Here is an 18,058-nt window from a genome sequence, read left to right on the forward strand (position 1 = left end):
ACCAGACAAGGATGTCACAAAGAAAGAAAACTACAGGCCAATATCACTGATGAACACAGATGCAAAAATCCTCAACAAAATACTAGCAAACAGAATCCAACAGCACATTAAAAGGATCATACACCATGATCAAGTGGGGTTCATTCCAGGAATGCAAGGATTCTTCAATATACGCACATCTATCAATGTGATAAACCATATTAACAAATTGAAGGAGAAAAACCATATGATCATCTCAATAGATGCAGAGAAAACTTTTGACAAAATTCAACACCCATTTATGATAAAAATTCTTCAGAAAGTAGGCATAGAGGGAACTTTTCTCAACATAATAAAGGCCGTATATGACAAGCCCACAGCCAACATCATCCTCAATGGTGAAAAACTGAAAGCATTTCCACTAAGATCAGGAACAAGACAAGGTTGCCCACTCTCATCACTCCTATTCAACATAGTTTTGGAAGTTTTAGCCACAGCAATCAGAGAAGAAAGGAAATAAAAGGAATCCAAATCGGAAAAGAAGAAGTAAAGCTGTCACTGTTTGCAGATGACATGATACTGTACATAGAGAATCCTAAAGATGCTACCAGAAAACTACTAGAGCTAATCAATGAATTTGGTAAAGTAGCAGGATACAAAATTAATGCACAGAAATCTCTTGCATTCCTATACACTAATGATGAAAAATCTGAAAGTGAAATCAAGAAAACACTTCCATTTACCATTGCAACAAAAAAAATAAAATATCTAGGAATAAACCTACCTAAGGAGACAAACGACTTGTATGCAGAAAATTATAAGACACTGATGAAAGACATTAAAGATGATACAAAATAAATGGAGAGATATACCATGTTCTCGGATTGGAAGAATCAACATTGTGAAAATGACTCTACTACCCAAAGCAATCTATAGATTCAATGCAATCCCTATCAAACTACCACTGACATTTCTCACAGAACTAGAACAAAAAATTTCACAATTTGTATGGAAACACAAAAGACCCTGAATAGCAAAAGCAATCTTGAGAATGAAAAACGGAGCTGGAGGAATCAGGTTCCCTGACTTCAGACTATACTACAAAGCTACAGTAATCAAGACAGTATGGTACTGGCACAGAAACAGAAAGATAGATCAATGGAACAGGATAGAAAGCCCAGAGATAAACCCACGCACATATGGTCACCTTATCTTTGATAAAGGAGGCAGGAGTGTACAGTGGAGAAAGGACAGCCTCTTCAATAAGTGGTGCTGGGAAAACTGGACAGGTACATGTAAAAGTATGAGATTAGATCACTCCCTAACACCATACACAAAAATAAGCTCAAAATGGATTAAAGATTTAAATGTAATGCCAGAAACTATCCAACTCTTAGAGGAAAACATAGGCAGAACACTCTATGACATAAATCACAGCAAGATCCTTTTTGACCCACCTCCTAGAGAAATGGAAATAAAAACAAAAACAAACAAATGGGACCTAATGAAACTTCAAAGCTTTTGCACAGCAAAGGAAACCGTACACAAGACCAAAAGACAACCCTCAGAATGGGAGAAAATATTTGCAAATGAAGCAACTGACAAAGGATTAATTTCCAAAATTTACAAGCAGCTCATGCAGCTCAATATCAAAAAAACAAACAACCCAATCCAAAAATGGGCAGAACACCTAAATAGACATTTCTCTAAAGAAGATATATAGGCTGCCAACAAACACATTAAAGAATGCTCAACATCATTAATCATTAGAAAAATGCAAATCAAAACTACAATGAGATATCATCTCACACCAGTCAGAATGGCCATCATCAAAAAATCTAGAAACAATAAATGCTGGAGCGGGTGTGGAGAAAAGCGAACCCTCTTGCACTGCTGGTGGGAATGTGAATTGGTTCAGCCACTATGGAGAACAGTATGGAGGTTCCTTAAAAAACTACAAATAGAACTACCATATGACCCAGCAATCCCACTACTGGGCATATACCTTGAGAAAACCAAAATTCAAAAAGAGTCATGTACCAAAATGTTCATTGCAGCTCTATTTACAATAGCCCAGAGATGGATACAACCTAAGTGCCCATCATTGGATGAATGGATAAAGAAGATATGGCACATATATACAATGGAATATTACTCAGCCATAAAAAGAAACGAAACTGAGCTATTTATAATGAGGTGGGTAGACCTAGAGTCTGTCATACAGAGTGAAGTAAGTCAGAAAGAGAAAGACAAATACCGTATGCTAACACATATATATGGAATTTAAGAAAAAAAATGTCATGAAGAACCTAGGGGTAAGACAGGAATAAAGACACAGACCTACTGGAGAACGGACTTGAGAATACGGGGAGGGGGAAGGGTGAGCTGTGACAGGGCGAGAGAGAGGCATGGACATATATACACTAACAAACGTAAGGTAGATAGCTAGTGGAAAGCAGCCGCATGGCACAGGGATATAGGCTCGGTGCTTTGTGACCACCTGGAGGGGTGGGATAGGGAGGGTGGGAGGGAGGGAGATGCAAGAGGGAAGAGATATGGGAATATATGTATATGTATAACTGATTCACTTTGTTATAAAGCAGAAACTAACACACCATTGTAAAGCAATTATACCCCAATAAAGATGTTAAAAAAAAAGGAATCAAAATAGACAAGTGTGCAGCAAGTTATGGGTACTATTATAAGACTACCCTGATCATCTAATAACAAAAGGATCTTTGATACTAAAAAGTCTAATTAGCCACTTTCCCCATGACGGCCATCATTGCTGCCATGATGTTTTATTCACAAAGGCAGGTAGTAGAGATAGAGACTGATATGGGATGCCATGTGTATTTAAACCAGAGATTTACCACTTAGCCCTTAAAGCCAACTTAGAAGACACCATCTAGAGATTGGAAGATTTGTCCTTCTTCTGGAAAAGCTTCCATTGAGACAGGCAGTTCTAAGTCCACACTGGAGACTCAATTTACTATTTGGGGTTTTAAGGTCGTTCACTCTTAAATCTCTTGGAAATGATACACATTTTTGAGAGAGGAGAAATTATCCAACTATCCTTGAACTATTCTAGGTTTTGTATTAATACATTCAAATGCCAAGTAGTTTATCATTATAGATGCACACATACCAAATTAGCTCTTGTTCTAACCTCAAAATCTGGGATAACTCCTGGCAGCTGAAGAAACGTTCCGTGGTTAGGGATATGCATTCAAGGTTGATGACTGGCACTTTCTAGTAAACTATAGATGATGGCATATGCCCTCTCACTGCCTAGATTCACCTTATAAAACATTGTTAAATAAAAGTCAGAGCTGAGTGACTTTTTTAATGACAAACTATTACACTGAAAAAGTAATGTAACCATTATTAACACCTGAAAAAAATATACAACCTCTCACTATATGATTCTGGTTTTAAACACAATTTTTAAATTATTACTTCTCTTTTATTTTCAAAAAGCCTTAAGAGGACTCTGAGAAAGCATCTAGATAATTTGATAAATATGAAAATAAATTTAGGCATGCTGAATTAAGTTAGTAATCCAACTGGTAGATGGTAACTTACAAGTTTTAAAGTCATATAAACTGAAATAAAAGGAACATTTTCCTGAAAATGTTAAAATGCATGAAAATTAGCTGGTATATCCTAAAACCCACACAGCCTGGTATATTCTATAGCTGTAATTTAAAAAGATAACTTTATATACCATCTGGAATTTATCCTTACACTGAATTTAAGTAAGAAATGTACCACTTGTTATTGGAGGAGGATAATAAACTCCCACCAGAACTGACTTACATGAATGCCTATTAAAATATCACTGATGTAGAAATTAAATAATTTTTCAGCTCCAGATGTGTGAAAGACAGAGACAATTTTCAAAGGAGTTTGGCTACTAACTTCCGCCTCCCAAAGGTCTTTGAATCAAGACAACTTTAGCCATTACTTATCCTCAAGTCTCACGTTCCAAACTACATACCATTGCAACTTTAAGTTAACCAGACATTTTAAAATGAACAAATATTTAGGTAGATAGTAATGGTGAGGGAGGTCCATCTACAAGTGGGCTGGCCATGCCAGGGGTAGGGAGTGAGCCAAATGATAGTAGGTTACAAGAACATGGGGAGAGATGAGCAGCAGAGTCCCAGTTATAATTAGAACCCAGGTATATGACATGGGATCCCTATTTCTCTCAGCAGCTAGGATTTTATTACCCTGTGAGGCAGAGAGTGTGCCCTTCATTGTTTAAAATTTTAATTCTCTGCATGGTTTAGGACTGTGAACTTAATATCTGTTTGTTGAATAAGTGAATAATTAATGATGACTAAAATCTGTCCACAGGTCATGTGTAGTTCTGAGGAAAGACTTCAGCTATTAAAGGATCTATTAGAAGTCTTACTTTCTAAAAAGACTCTAATTAATTATTGATATATATTGCTGACCATTTCACTCTCACATGGTAGAGAAAGCAGTGAGGTTCTCTTGGCCCTCTTCCTCTGCGTTCCACAGCCCTCTCCCCTGGTCCACGAAGGGGCAGTTTTGTGGATCTCAGTTCATTTGCACTTCTGCTAGAACCTCCTTCCATTCTCCAGTGTAGCCACCTTCGCTTCTACCCAACATTCACTGGGGGAGTGGGGTGCGGGGAGCAAGAAGAAATCACCCTCTAGATGTCAAAGGGAAGAGAAGCATCATTTGGGCCACCATGACTGTCTCCTAAGCGCCAACAAATATTTCTACTGGATCTCAATGCTGTTTTCCATTGAGCCCAATCCCAAATCGGCCCCAAGTTACACAGAGGAATAAAGACTGGGAAATCATTTACCCAAACTTCCCTAACCAAACTACCAAAATGAAAAAAGTAAATGCTCTACTCACGTCCTTTTTTCTCCGTCGCATGGCGGTGCCTCCTGGTGTCGGAAACTTGACTGACAACAACCCGTAGCTCAAAAGCGTTGGTAATTTTGCCGAACCTTCTCACCTTGTCCAGTTACACCTCCAGGCAACCCCTGAGCCGGTCAGTTTAAAGCCCAGATGAACAGCCAACTTTAATTATGACCAATCAAGACTGTACCAGAAGCTGGAGTTCCTGACTACCTGATTTGCAGCCATCAGGAGGGCTAAAAATAAGAATTTGGCATCGAGAAAAGCTGATATGTAGGCAATGCCCAATGGAGACCATTTTTTTTTAAGTTTCAAATGTATAATATCATCAGGTCCACACACCTGGGATAAAACCAGGCTTACATTTAAAGAGGCTAAAATTTTTTGACGACAATGGTAACTAATTTTACACAGGAACTTTCTTTTTAACACGCTGCTCTCCTTTTGAAACCGTGGGTTAAAACCATTTCACCTGCCTTCACTAATCAAGGTCATTTTACGACTTGCAAGTACTCGGAGCTGCACGCAGATAGCTTAAACAATAAGATGCTCGCCGGAGTTACTTTTCAGGAACTTGGAGTCAGCTGCGTCTAGTTCCAGCGGAGCTGGTTGAAACCAGATAGGACCACCAACCCTTCTACTGAGCATGCGCGGGTGTCCGCTCATTGACCTTTTGACGTCAGAGGGCCGAAAACTTGATGATTAGAAAGTGCGGAGGCCTGTAGCCTGGTTACGCATGCGCAGAGAGCGATTACGGCACCTTTTTCCAATCACGTTTTCTGCGCTTCTGAAGGGTCAGGGTGCCCTGCTTCGTTAGTGTTATACCCTGAATACTTAGAACCTCTTACCTTCAGAGAGGCAGATTTGAAATTTGTTTTCCTGGTTCGTCGCTTGGCTGCTTTGCGAATAATTACTATCTTTGCTGCAAACTTCGGCGGCTCAACATCTTGTGTTCCTGTGAGTCGGGCAGAAGGAACCTGGTTCAGGTAACACTTGTGCCTTAAATTTTGTGAGTTGCTAATATGATGCTATCTTTTTTAATGAAGTGTCCTTTTTTAAATAAAAAGGGAGTGGAAAATATACTATAATGTTTACATTATCAAAGCTGTAGGAAGGCTGTGTATATATTCCATAAGTCCCCATCATCCACCTGGTGGCCGTTTACACAAGTCGAAATTCAAATACCAAAAAAGGTAAATAAAATTTGTGTTTTCCTGGCCTTACTGGCTTCTGAGCCCAAATCTATAAAATGAGGAGTAACTTCCTAATTACTCACACTTTGCTCTGTGGAATCAAAACAGATGGATTAGAAAGGTGATTCCGTAGTAAACAACTAAATGTGATCACTACCTTCTGTGCTTTCTTGGTTCATGTTTTTATTGTTTTGGGGTTTTTTTCCTTTATAAGCAGATAATACTTTTCCATAGCAATGTAAAATTTGCAGCTGCATTAGAAATGTCAATTTATTTTTTTATTTAGGTGTCTTTTCCAAAAGGTGTACAAAACAAACGAGAAAGTCTGGTGTTGGAAAGGATAAAGAAGAATAAAGCTTGAAAAGGAAGGAAAATTAGTTATATGAAACAAAAGTTCTTGAGATAAGGGAGCTAGTTACTTAGATTAAGGTTCTGTTCTAGTTTTTATTGTTTGTTCCTCTCTTAGAAGACAATATTGATAGCAGATAAGAAAGAAGCGTTTAAAAAGAAAATACCAAGGTGTATTGAGATTGACAGTTTCATGAAGATGTTACAGAAGGTGTCCCTTTTCCAGCATTTGTCAGCATGGTGTTATATATGTGTGCAATGTGGAGAAGAGTTCACACACATTGCTGGGTGGGTGATCAAATCGTGATTCCCAGAATAGAATCAGACACTGATTCATTTTCCTCTTGAGATTCCATAATCTTAGTATCAAAAGCTGAAAATTCAGAGGAGGTGAATATATATATAATCTTTGTAAAATTAAAAATCAGGAGCCTATTACAGATAAATGTGCTTTGCTTCACAATCAATACTTAAGAACATTATAGATTTAAACAATATATACATGGTTAAAATAATATAGTCTAATATTGGATGTGTAATGTAACATTGTTCAAAATGCTTTTTAACCATGGAAATTGATCGTTAAAGCGATTATCATGGTAATTTTGGAGGTAAATGGTATTGTGGGTTATGGCAAAATGTCTCTGTTCAAATTACATGATTCTTTATTTTTTTGGCCATGCAGTATGTGGGATCCCCAATCAGGGATCGAACCCTCGCCCCCTGCAGTGGAAACGCAGTCTTAACCACGGGACCCCCAGGAAAGTCTGAACTACATGATTCTTAACAAAATAATTACCTCAAAGAAATATCTGTATCCCATGAGTACAAAAAAAAAGAGCATTCTCAAATTAAGATAACTTAAATCTTGATTTAAAAAGAGACTACTTACAAAGGTGTGGGGTGATAGGAGTAGAGGCACCACAGTAAGTAGTACAGAAACTCTGTCTTAGTAGTGGCAGAGAATCCTGGGGAAGAAGCCACCTTGAGACAAGAAAGGAACATGACCTTCTTAAGAGACACAGATTGGCCAAGGAGACCTAGTAGGGAGGGACCTTGTGGAATAACCCCTGACCCCTCTCTTCCTCCCCACTAATCTCTTGAACACAGACAGAAGCCAAAGAGTAAGGGAGCCCACTGTTATATTCAATACAGGTCATTCTACTTGGATAGAAGCGGGGTAAAGTGTGGAGTACAACTCGGAATAAGAAGCAAACAGAATATTTCACATGTGCCAGTCTAGATCAATCATGTCAACAATGGGGATTTTCAGTATTTGAGTTCTCCAATGAAACTTACATGCATCGCTGTATTGTTTTGCATTTACAGTGATTCCAGATATGGGTGCAGACATGAAACTTTTATTACCTTCATTGTGCTTAAGTATGCAAAGGCTTTGGCACAACTACATACAATTTATCATATAAAATGTTTTATCATAAATTGATTTCAAATTACTTCTTCATATTAATTGGGACATCACATTTTTTAATGACTTGAATACATATGTTATGCCTTCAGTAACATTTTAGAGTAGTGAAGAGGCCATTTAAGAACTTGTTATGAAGTGGAGATATTGGATCAGATAGAGCTGAGAACCCTTGACTTAGATTTACCACTATTCATTCTAGGGCCAAGGAGGGCCCACTGAAGCTCATAGTGTCCAATTCCTACATAAAATAGGGGTTCTATTAACCAGAGGAATAAAGAATGTTTCTTATGAAAGTAAAAAGTATATCCTCTATGGCTTATAACCTATGCACTGTCTAATAATCAAATAATTAAAAGTTAAAGCCTCATAATGTGAAAGACATTTGATAAGTACTTTGAAACAAAAATATGGTCCCTGTTTTCAAGTAGTTGGCAGTCTGATTGCTGAAGCAAAATAACAGGTCTTTTGAAGAACATTAAATGGAAGAGAATGTAAGAACATCTTCTCTGTGTGTCTGCAGTGTGAGCTTTTTTTTGCTTCCTGTTAAGGGCACATTCATATGATTTAATAACTGAGCATAGAGCACCCTAAAGGATAGTTTATTATTTTATTTATTTGCCAACCAACAACTTTCTAGATCAAAAATCAGCCATCCTTTCCTCAGGAATCAGCCCTAGGAGAAGCTGTGGGCAAAGGCAAAGGGCAATTGTAGCCCCACAATAACTTTACTCTGGAAATATCCAGGCTGTCAGTGTCTAAAGCCTACTTTTTTCTATCAGTCAGGTAACGATGTAATTGAGGTAAGCTTGGCATGACTCGCTCTTAGTGAATCTCTGCCGCCAGCTTTTTATCCTAAGTGCTCTCAAAACACCTATTTAATGGACCTTCCTGAAATCGTGCTCACAATCAATATGAAGCTCACTGATATAGTATTTTTGGAATTCACCATTTGCTTCTTTATTAAACCTGGAATACTTACCTATCTTCAGGGTTCTAATATCTCAAACACTCTCCTCGAGTTTCTCAAAATCACCAACATTTTTTTCCACTAGGATTCCTAGAAGACTTCTTAATAGTGTATTTTTCTGACACATAAATTATTTTATAGCAAGGAGAATATAACATTATCTTTCCCAAACCTAAACTCACAATTACACGTCTTGTATCATCGTTGAGGACCTTATCCTTAATACCAGAGATCTCTTCTTTTATAAATTTTAGTCTTGGAAATAATTTCTAACTTCTCTATAAATTTAACCAACATTCTTTACTTGTATTCTGCTATTAAGAGAATTACATAATATATTGAAGACTAAAACCTGCCCAATTTTCTGATGGGACTAGGAAGGGTTTTTTTTTTCTCCTAACTAGGCAAAGATCCTGATTTTTCATGCCAAAATATAGGCAAACTCAAGCATTCAGGCTCTGAGATTCTAAGAAACTTGACACAAGTTGGCTTTGGGTAGTTCTAGTTTCTAAATTATAACATGGGCATGTAAACATGAAGGGGAAAATCAACTATTACTATGTAAACTTCATGCTATTCAAAGGAAACTATGTATCCATGTGTTTGGGCTCACAGAGCAAGAATTTTAGCTTGCTTGGATGTCACAAATGAAAACTTTTATTGCTATTCATAGAATTCTAATACAGTTAAGCCATCTCCAGAGTAGCACCCATGGGGAAAAGAACATATGGAAAACTAATTGTTTTTTGATTTGGCATTCCTCTGGATTAAATTTAGCACTTTCTTTTTAAACTCTCTCCTTTTGCCGGTCATATGTAATAAACTTTCTAGCAGTACAAGAGCTACTTCCATAGGAAAGGATGGAGAGCACCACACCCAACAGGGATTCTTTGCTTGATACAGCCAAGCTAGAGCAGCTTCTAAAGGTGTGTCTGAACAGTGTTCTTCTGGATTCATATTATTCACCCAAGTATGCCCTGAAAATCCTATCTGTTTATGCCATTTATAAAGCTAAACTAAGAGGCCACAAGTGTAGCATTCACAGACTTCAGACTCTGACAAAAATTAATAACTGTGCAGTTCAGAGGATTTTTTTTCTTATTTGTTTTATCCTTCTGCACACAGTCATAATGCTGTCTTGCTGACTGCCCTCTGGGAGCAAAGTCATACCAACCAGAAATACATACCTTAAAGAGAGATGTCTATTACTCTGCTATGAATTCCATCTCCTATTATGCTTTAAGGATGCTATAGGGCTTCCCTGGTGGCGCAGTGGTTGAGAGTCCGCCTGCCGATGCAGAGGACGCGGGTTCGCGCCCCGGTCCGGGAGGATCCCACATGCCGTGGAGCGGCTGGGCCTGTGAGCCATGGCCGCTGAGCCTGCGCGTCCGGAGCCTGTGCTCCGCGGCGGGGGAGGCCACAGCAGTGAGAGGCCCACGTACCGCAAAAAAAAAAAAAAAGGATGCTACAAACTTGAACCATTACTATGTAGATGACATTTCCAGCAAGCCTCCAAATAACATTTTATGAGATTTCAAATGCTAAGATTATGAAGCAGTAAAAGATTTCAGGAAATAAAAGAAAGAACAATATATGTATAGATGGTATTAAAACACAAATTTGCAATTATGAAAGCATATAATGAGTAGCAAGCTTTATTTTAAACACCAGTTAAGTCAGAACCGCCACACAGGGAATAAAAGTGAATATTAAATGATTGTACCAACAATAACAAAACTTTCTCTTGCATGATGGAATTTAGTATTTACTGAGGAAAGTATAAAATAAGATGCCTTTAAGAATTCGTCTACCAGAGACAGTGTGGAGAAAAGGGAACCCTCTTGCACTGTTGGTGGGAATGTAAATTGATACAGCTACTATGGAGAACAGTATGGAGGTTCCTTAAAAAACTAAAACTAGAACTACCATATGACCCAGCAATCCCACTACTGGGCTTATACCCTGAGAAAATCATAATTCAAAAAAGAGTCGTGTACCACAATGTTCATTGCAGCTCTATTGACAATAGCCAGGACATGAAAGCAACTTAAGTGTCCATCGACAGATGAATGGATAAAGAAGATGTGGCACATATATACAATGGAATATTACTTAGCCATAAACAGAAACGAAATTGAGTTATTTGTAGTGAGGTGGATTGACCTAGAGTCTGTCATACAGAGTGAAGTAAGTCAGAAAGAGAAAAACAAATACTGTATGCTAACACATATATATGGAATTTATAAAAAAAAAAAAAGAAATGGTTCTGAAGAACCTAGGGGCAGGACAGGAATAAAGACTCAGACGTAGAGAATGGACTTGAGGACGCGGGGAGGGGGAAGGGTAAGCTGGAATGAAGTGAGAGAGTGGCATGGACATATATACACTATCAAATGTAAAATAGGTAGCTAGTGGGAAGCAGCCGCATAGCACAGGGAGATCAGCTCTGTACTTTGTGACCCCCTAGAGGGGTGGGATAGGGAGGGTGGGAGGGAGACGCAAGAGGGAGGGGATATGGGGATATATGTATAGCTGATTCACTCTGTTATAGAGCAGAAACTAACACACCATTGTAAAGCAATTATACTCCTATAAAAATGTGGAAAAAAAAAAGAATTTGTCTACCAAATTAAGAAGTGCATACACTGGCCAATAAATAAATAAATAAATAAAAAGCAAAATGAATATTAGTCAAACAACAAATTACATTTATTACCTTTGTATTAATAATATGTTGAACATTATTAAGCATTAACATTTCATTCTTTGAGCCAAAACATACTTAACATCAACCACACACAGCATTGATATACTATTGAGAAAATAAAAGCTTACCATCTTCCAGTTCCTACTAAAGCCTTTATGTGTTATTTCATGCAATAATTACAATAAATCTATGAGGTATACACTGACTTTATCATTTTACAGAGAAGGGAATTGAATCGTACAGAGTAAGTTGTAATGACATCCATATAATCAGTGGCATAGTTGAGACCTGAAGTCATCAACTAGTAGAGTTGAATTTATGAAAGAAGTACAAATGATGGTTAAAAGCATGGGCTCTGGATTCAAATTCTAGCTCATCCCCCTTAGCAGCTGTGTGATTTGGGAGAAAGTTCCCTTACCTCTCTGTGTCTTATTAGTTTTATCTATGCATCAATTTGTGCCTCTTTTGTGAGCTGGTGAGTATTATGCTAATTGATGCTTATAGAACACTTAGTGCCTGGCTCTTGATAAAGATTAGCCATCTTGTACCATTTTCTTTACCTTGAATAGTTCATGGCCTCATAGAAATCAATGTCAATAAGGATAAATGCTTATAAAGGCAACAGGAAGAAATATAAAACCATATAAACAACTCCATTTTACTGGAAAGCATATTTGAAATCTATGTTAAATTGAGAAGGGGAAGGGAAGGCCTCTAAGGATGAGCTCATAATGGGGGATCAGTGACTGGAAACTGATGAGGCTTGTCTAGATCATTCTCTTGGAGACCCTGAGACTTAAAAGTTTTGATAAAGGAGAAGAGATGATTGAATAGTGTTGGGAAAAGACATTTCTGAAGCCAGCAGATATGACAGTTCAATAACAAGAAAGACAAATGCAGTACAGGGAAACAACATAACGTTATTTAATAAGTAATAACGTTATCAGGTATCAGTAATGTCTGTCCACAGCTGAGCAGACCCTTACAGCTTGGGTGAAATTGATTGTCTTTAAATGCAACTTTTAAGATTTAAAAATCTATTGTCAGTGAGTAAAGTGGGGATTACCATCAACACCTTTACCTCTAGTGGGTTCTCAGATCACATTACAATGTAACTCTCTTTTATCACATTCCAGACATTCCTTCTTCCTCCTGAAAACATCTTCTTTGAAAACTGTGGCATCTCTACGCCTTTTATGTCTGTCATCCATAGACCGTCAGCCTCTTGCTTAGTCTTCCATTTAATCCTGAATTCTGTTTATCCTACGTCACATGCCCTCTCCCCCAATGCAGGTTCTTGACTGTATTCTTAGCACTGACTGGGTTACTTGGCTCTGTAACCTACTCCATTCCCCGAGCTACATCTTCAAGTATTTCTCTCTGAACTTCACCTCTAAGCACCTAGGATCAATTTCTTGCTTTCCAACTATACTTTCCCAGTGCTCCAAGTATCCCCTATGACCTCTTCTACTCTTGCTTTTCATCTACACAGATGCCAAATTCATTGATCCCTCCAATTTATCACATTTTTTGCTTATTCCAAGCCCTTATGTGTCCCTGCAATCTGTATATTTCCTCAGGAATTATGGCCCCATGGTGTATTTATGACAGTAGACCTATGTTAGGCACTATAAAAATAAGAATAAATCCTGGCATCTGCCTATAAGAAGCTAGTTTCCAGCCTAAAATACTGACAAGAAAGTAAAATGCAGAATGATAAGTCTCCAGAAGCTGATGAGCACGTACCCAATTCAGATTGGGAAGATCAAGGAAGACTTCTTGAAAGTGCTGATAACGTGCTGTGACCAGAAGAACAAACAAAAAATTTAGAAATAAATAGAAATAGAGGATTATATGGATATGAGTGTAGAGAAAGGACATCCCTGTAGGCCAAGGAAGCTTGGAGATGAGAGAAGGCATGAGAACATATAGGAAAGTTCATTAGCTCAATATGGTTGGAGAAAACAGTATGAAAGGAAAAGCAGGAGAGAAAGCTATAAAGAGAATTTTATCACAATAGGGTCTATATAAAATGCTAAGCTATTTGGACTTCTTCCTTATGGCTACAGGAAGACCTAGAAGAACTTGATGTAAAAGAATGGCATACTTAGATGTGTGTCTTAGAGCACTCATACAGCAGCGTGGAAGACTTAGAGAGGAGACAAAACTTCCAACGACATGAGATTGTGAAATCAGGTACCATCAGTGGAGATAGAAGCAAAGGGTTATAGAGGTTAAAGAGTTGGAATAGATTGGCTATGGAGGACAAGTGTGCATTGGAGTAGAGGAAAAGATGCTGAGTATGACCCATGGCTAGAGGTGGATGACCCAGTGGCTGGTGGTGGCTTTCACAAAAGATTGAGAAGTAATAACCAGAGAAGTAAGGAGAAAATTATTGGAGTGTTATATTTCCTTCTTGGTAGAAACCTGAGTAAAACGTATAATCAAATACTTGATCTTTTAACTGATCTCTACTTAATATTGCTCCTGAATTAACGTACATTTCAGTCTGAAAAACTGCTCAGCACTTTTGGCTGGCAGGTTATCTATTATACCCAGGTATTTTTGCTAACACCAGCTGAGGTATAGGTTTACCAAGGGTGCCTAACCTGTTCTCTACCATATATACCGTATTTTATCATTGTATGTACAAGATTATTTAAATATTATGAGCATCAATAACAATATAAATTTAGTGATAAATACTGTGAAGATTAAATGGATGCTTTTTCAATGGCTGTCACATCTTAGATGCTGAGTTTGCAGTATGTGTTTCTAATAAACAGAATAATTAAACAAACTATCTGATTCATGATTGTCTATAGGGGAGAGACTTTAATATTGCCCTGAAACTTAGAAAACAAAGGACCATCAGAGGAGTGAATGGTGATCCAGAGTCTGTACAACTTTAGCATAAAACACAGTTCACCTGAGTCAAATATTATTGCTTTAGGGAATTACACTTTTTAGTCAATATCCAAAATTTATAATTTCAAAAATAAGGCATTGGTCTAGGAAAATTACCATTGCATATATAAAAAAATGGAGAACTCTTCCCAAGTGTAGAAATTCTAATGATTTCCTTCATCAACTGTTTCCAAATGCAGCCCATGGAAAGCATAGGTTAGGGTTATTTGGAAGGACATGCAAAAGTAATACATATCCTCAGCTCCCCAACCCAGAAATGTAGGAGAAAGGCTAAAATCCTGCCCAATCATAGATAGATATCTCTATGTTATAGTGTTGTCAGTAAAGGCTTCTAACAATGCCTCATGGTTACACCAGATTTGATCATTAAAATGACTCATAAATGGTTCTTATTATTCACATCACATATTAAAATAATATTTCCCAAACTAAATATTGTCTTTCCTGAAAATTAGCCAGAAATTCATGACCCAAGCTTAGTCCATAATAACTGCAGAAGCATTCAAGGCATACCAATGCCTCCTGTGTTGAGAGATTAACAAGAAATTACATGTTATAATGTAAAATTTTATCTCATTTGATAACAGGTGATCTTCATTTTGCAGCAATAGAGAATTCTAGAATTTATGAGATTCCAGTTTCTCAGGAAGCTGACATTTCAAGAGGAAGCCATAAGGGAAGGAAGAACGTCAACCCTCATTTCAGGTAATCAGAATTTAGCAAATATCCTTCCTTTGTTGAAGTCGCAAAGGGCACTTCAATGCTATCATTAATTCTTTCATTATTAGATAATACTATGGAAACTTCATGGGAAATAGGCACTATAGCTCCATCACAAATCGAAACGAGGTCTTTTTTATGATAAGCATCCCCATAAAAGCACAGTTGCAAGATCACAACTCCTAGATAATTTACTTATTACCTCTACAGATCATGAATTGTCTGATCAGCTTTCCTGTATCTTCACTTGTTCACATTTGATTCCATCATTCTATCAGTTGTTACAGAAGCATCTTACATTAACTTCCCAACTACTGTTTCGTATAATGTTGCCTTGCCATCTTGAGCAACAAAATATAGGGCTCACTCAATGAGGTGACGTAGACTCTGGCCTGTGCAGTCTTGCTTATATATGGCACCCTTTTCTACCAACACCAAGGGCAGCCATACCTACAACCATCTAGAGAACACCGAAATGGAAGAGTCCATAGATCAAAAGGCAATAATAAAGGGTTAGTGCAGGATAAAAAGGCTACCTAGACTCCTGCTTAATCCAAATCTGAATAGATTCAAAATGCTGGTGCTATTCATGCCTCTTCAACAGTTCCAAATCTATTGATTTTTCTGGGCTACACCTTCCACTGCTAAAATTACTAAATGTATAGAAAATACTACTGCATGTTGATAACCTTGTTTTGTGCCTTTGAGCGCCCTTATTTATAGTTGTGTGTTTCAGTGATCTAACTTGGGTTTAGACCCTAAACTTTACTTGCCTTGATAAGGTAAAGTTGTTAAGATTCTGCTTATTTCTTGATTCTTATTATATCAACACTTGATTTACTGAATTCAACAGTGAGAATAACAAATAAATACATTCTGTAACCTGGACGCATCTTAACCAGGCATGTTCCTTGGTCGTGCTGTGTACAAAAGTGTGTGGAGATAGATGACCTGCAATGCTGCATTTGTTGCCTGTGAAACCAATGGGAAAGGCAGGCTACTGAGGTTTATTTATGCAAGGCATATTTCCCACCAGCAGTTTTGGGAAGCTTTACCCACAGCCCATGTATCTTTTGATATGTGGGTTACCTCTAAGGGAGAAAAACGGAACACAAGCATCAAATTTACATAGAGCTGGACCTGTCCCAGAGCTTTTGCATAAATTTTCTTATTAAGCAACTGTTGTATGTCAGCACATTCACACTATCAAACTTCAAAACAAGAGACCAAATTGTATATTTTGTGTTCTGTAAAATTTGATAAAAATATTTTTAAGCTTATACTCTTACAAATGCTGTTATTAGATTTTTATGGCATATTAGGATATGCCAATTAGGAGATTACTTTCAATTTAATTTAACCAGCCCCCTGCGGGTGGGCTAATTAGTTATACATCACAATTATATTGGTGGCCATGGGTCTCACAAGAAGGTCCTAAGAGTGTTATTTCACCTACAAGGGCATGAATGAAGAGACTTAATGAAAATCAGTCATTACAAAGGAAGAACTGTGGTAGCCTAGCTTTTCACTTGTAAAATCCAATTAATTTTAACCATTCAATATTTTAACCTAGCAGGCATTCCTCTTATAAACATGTAAGAATAGTAGAACTTGAAACTTGCTAAAAATCCAACTATAAATGTCCTATACACTTTGACGGAGGTAGCTGTTTGGAGTTGAGCTTTTGCCAACTAGACACCCCTAGAAAATCTTGGAGGGGGAGTTTTCAGGAAGTCATCACACCCCCTAAACATCAAGGTTATTGCTTTTAACATAAATATAAATAATTTATCCACTATCAACCACTTTCAACAGTCCAGTAAGTAGTCTTTATTGCTCATTGCACTGGCATGATATACATAAACAGATGATCCATCTTCTGTGGTACATTCAGAAAGTTCTACCTGGTAAAGTCAAGTTTGGAAGTTACCTTCCATGTGATATTTTTCTTATAAAAATATGTCCACTTAAAGGCCTATTTCTATTTTTTTCTCATTTTCACCTCCAGCCCATCTTTTGTCTCCTGCCTGTACCTCATGATCAGTGCCCTGTAGCATTAACTATTTCTGGAAATGCTTCAACATAAAGTTATTAGATATAGAAAAAAAAGTACTTTACCAAACTTTGTTTTATTCATGGATATCTTTACCTACTCAGCTATAGATAACTATTTATAGGTTCCATATGCTATTTATGTGCAGTTTAGAAGAATTTTCTTCAAAATCAAAAGTTTTACGTAATTAGAATTATGTGCTGTTGTAACTATACAGTGCTTCCACTTGTATTTCAAAATTTAGAAATTGAAGGAATCAATGTCCAGGTGCATAGGATTTATAATACAAGAACAAAGGTTGCTACAGAAAGCTGTCTGCCTTATATATGTGTCTAATGACTGTTTATATGATTTTGTATATACCAGTAACTGGAGACCTGGACTGGTCAATAATTATATTAAACAAAAGAAAGAAATATTGCTCAAATTTCAACAACCAGCCAAACTGAGTAGGTTAACCCTTTTAATTAAACAGACACTAGACAGCCTTTACAAATTAAACATTTTCACTGTTTTAAAAAGTTATATAACCATCAGAGTATGAGGAAAAAAATGAAATAATCTACTTTAACTTTTTAAATTATATTAACCAGAGAGTGCTTATATCCTAACTTCATTAGTGTCCTTTGGCTTTAAAAAGAAATCTTTCTTTGAAAATTCACACAAACTAATGCTGGCATTTACTTGAGGTACTCTTTAACCTTTCGGACAACATTTTGAGAACTCATTAGCCACATATCACCATAATACAGGCTAGGAATACACAGAAATAATGAGGTCATTGTAAAGTTTAAATCAGTGATAGCGTGATCAGGAATTTTCGTTAACC

General features: G+C 37.2%; 1 long non-coding RNA gene across 1 annotated transcript in view; it reads left to right on the plus strand.

The window, feature by feature from the left end:
* Positions 1–5,643: 5,643 nt before the first annotated feature.
* LOC307186756 overlaps positions 5,644–18,058 on the plus strand; it is a 29,029-nt gene continuing 16,614 nt past the window's right edge. The window contains exons 1-2 of the long non-coding RNA XR_013828457.1: positions 5,644–5,867; positions 15,044–15,161. This is a non-coding gene — a long non-coding RNA (uncharacterized lncRNA). The remainder of the gene's footprint in view (positions 5,868–15,043; positions 15,162–18,058) is intronic.

This window comes from Stenella coeruleoalba (assembly GCF_951394435.1).
Source record: "Stenella coeruleoalba genome assembly, chromosome: 5".
NCBI lineage: Eukaryota > Metazoa > Chordata > Mammalia > Artiodactyla > Delphinidae > Stenella > Stenella coeruleoalba.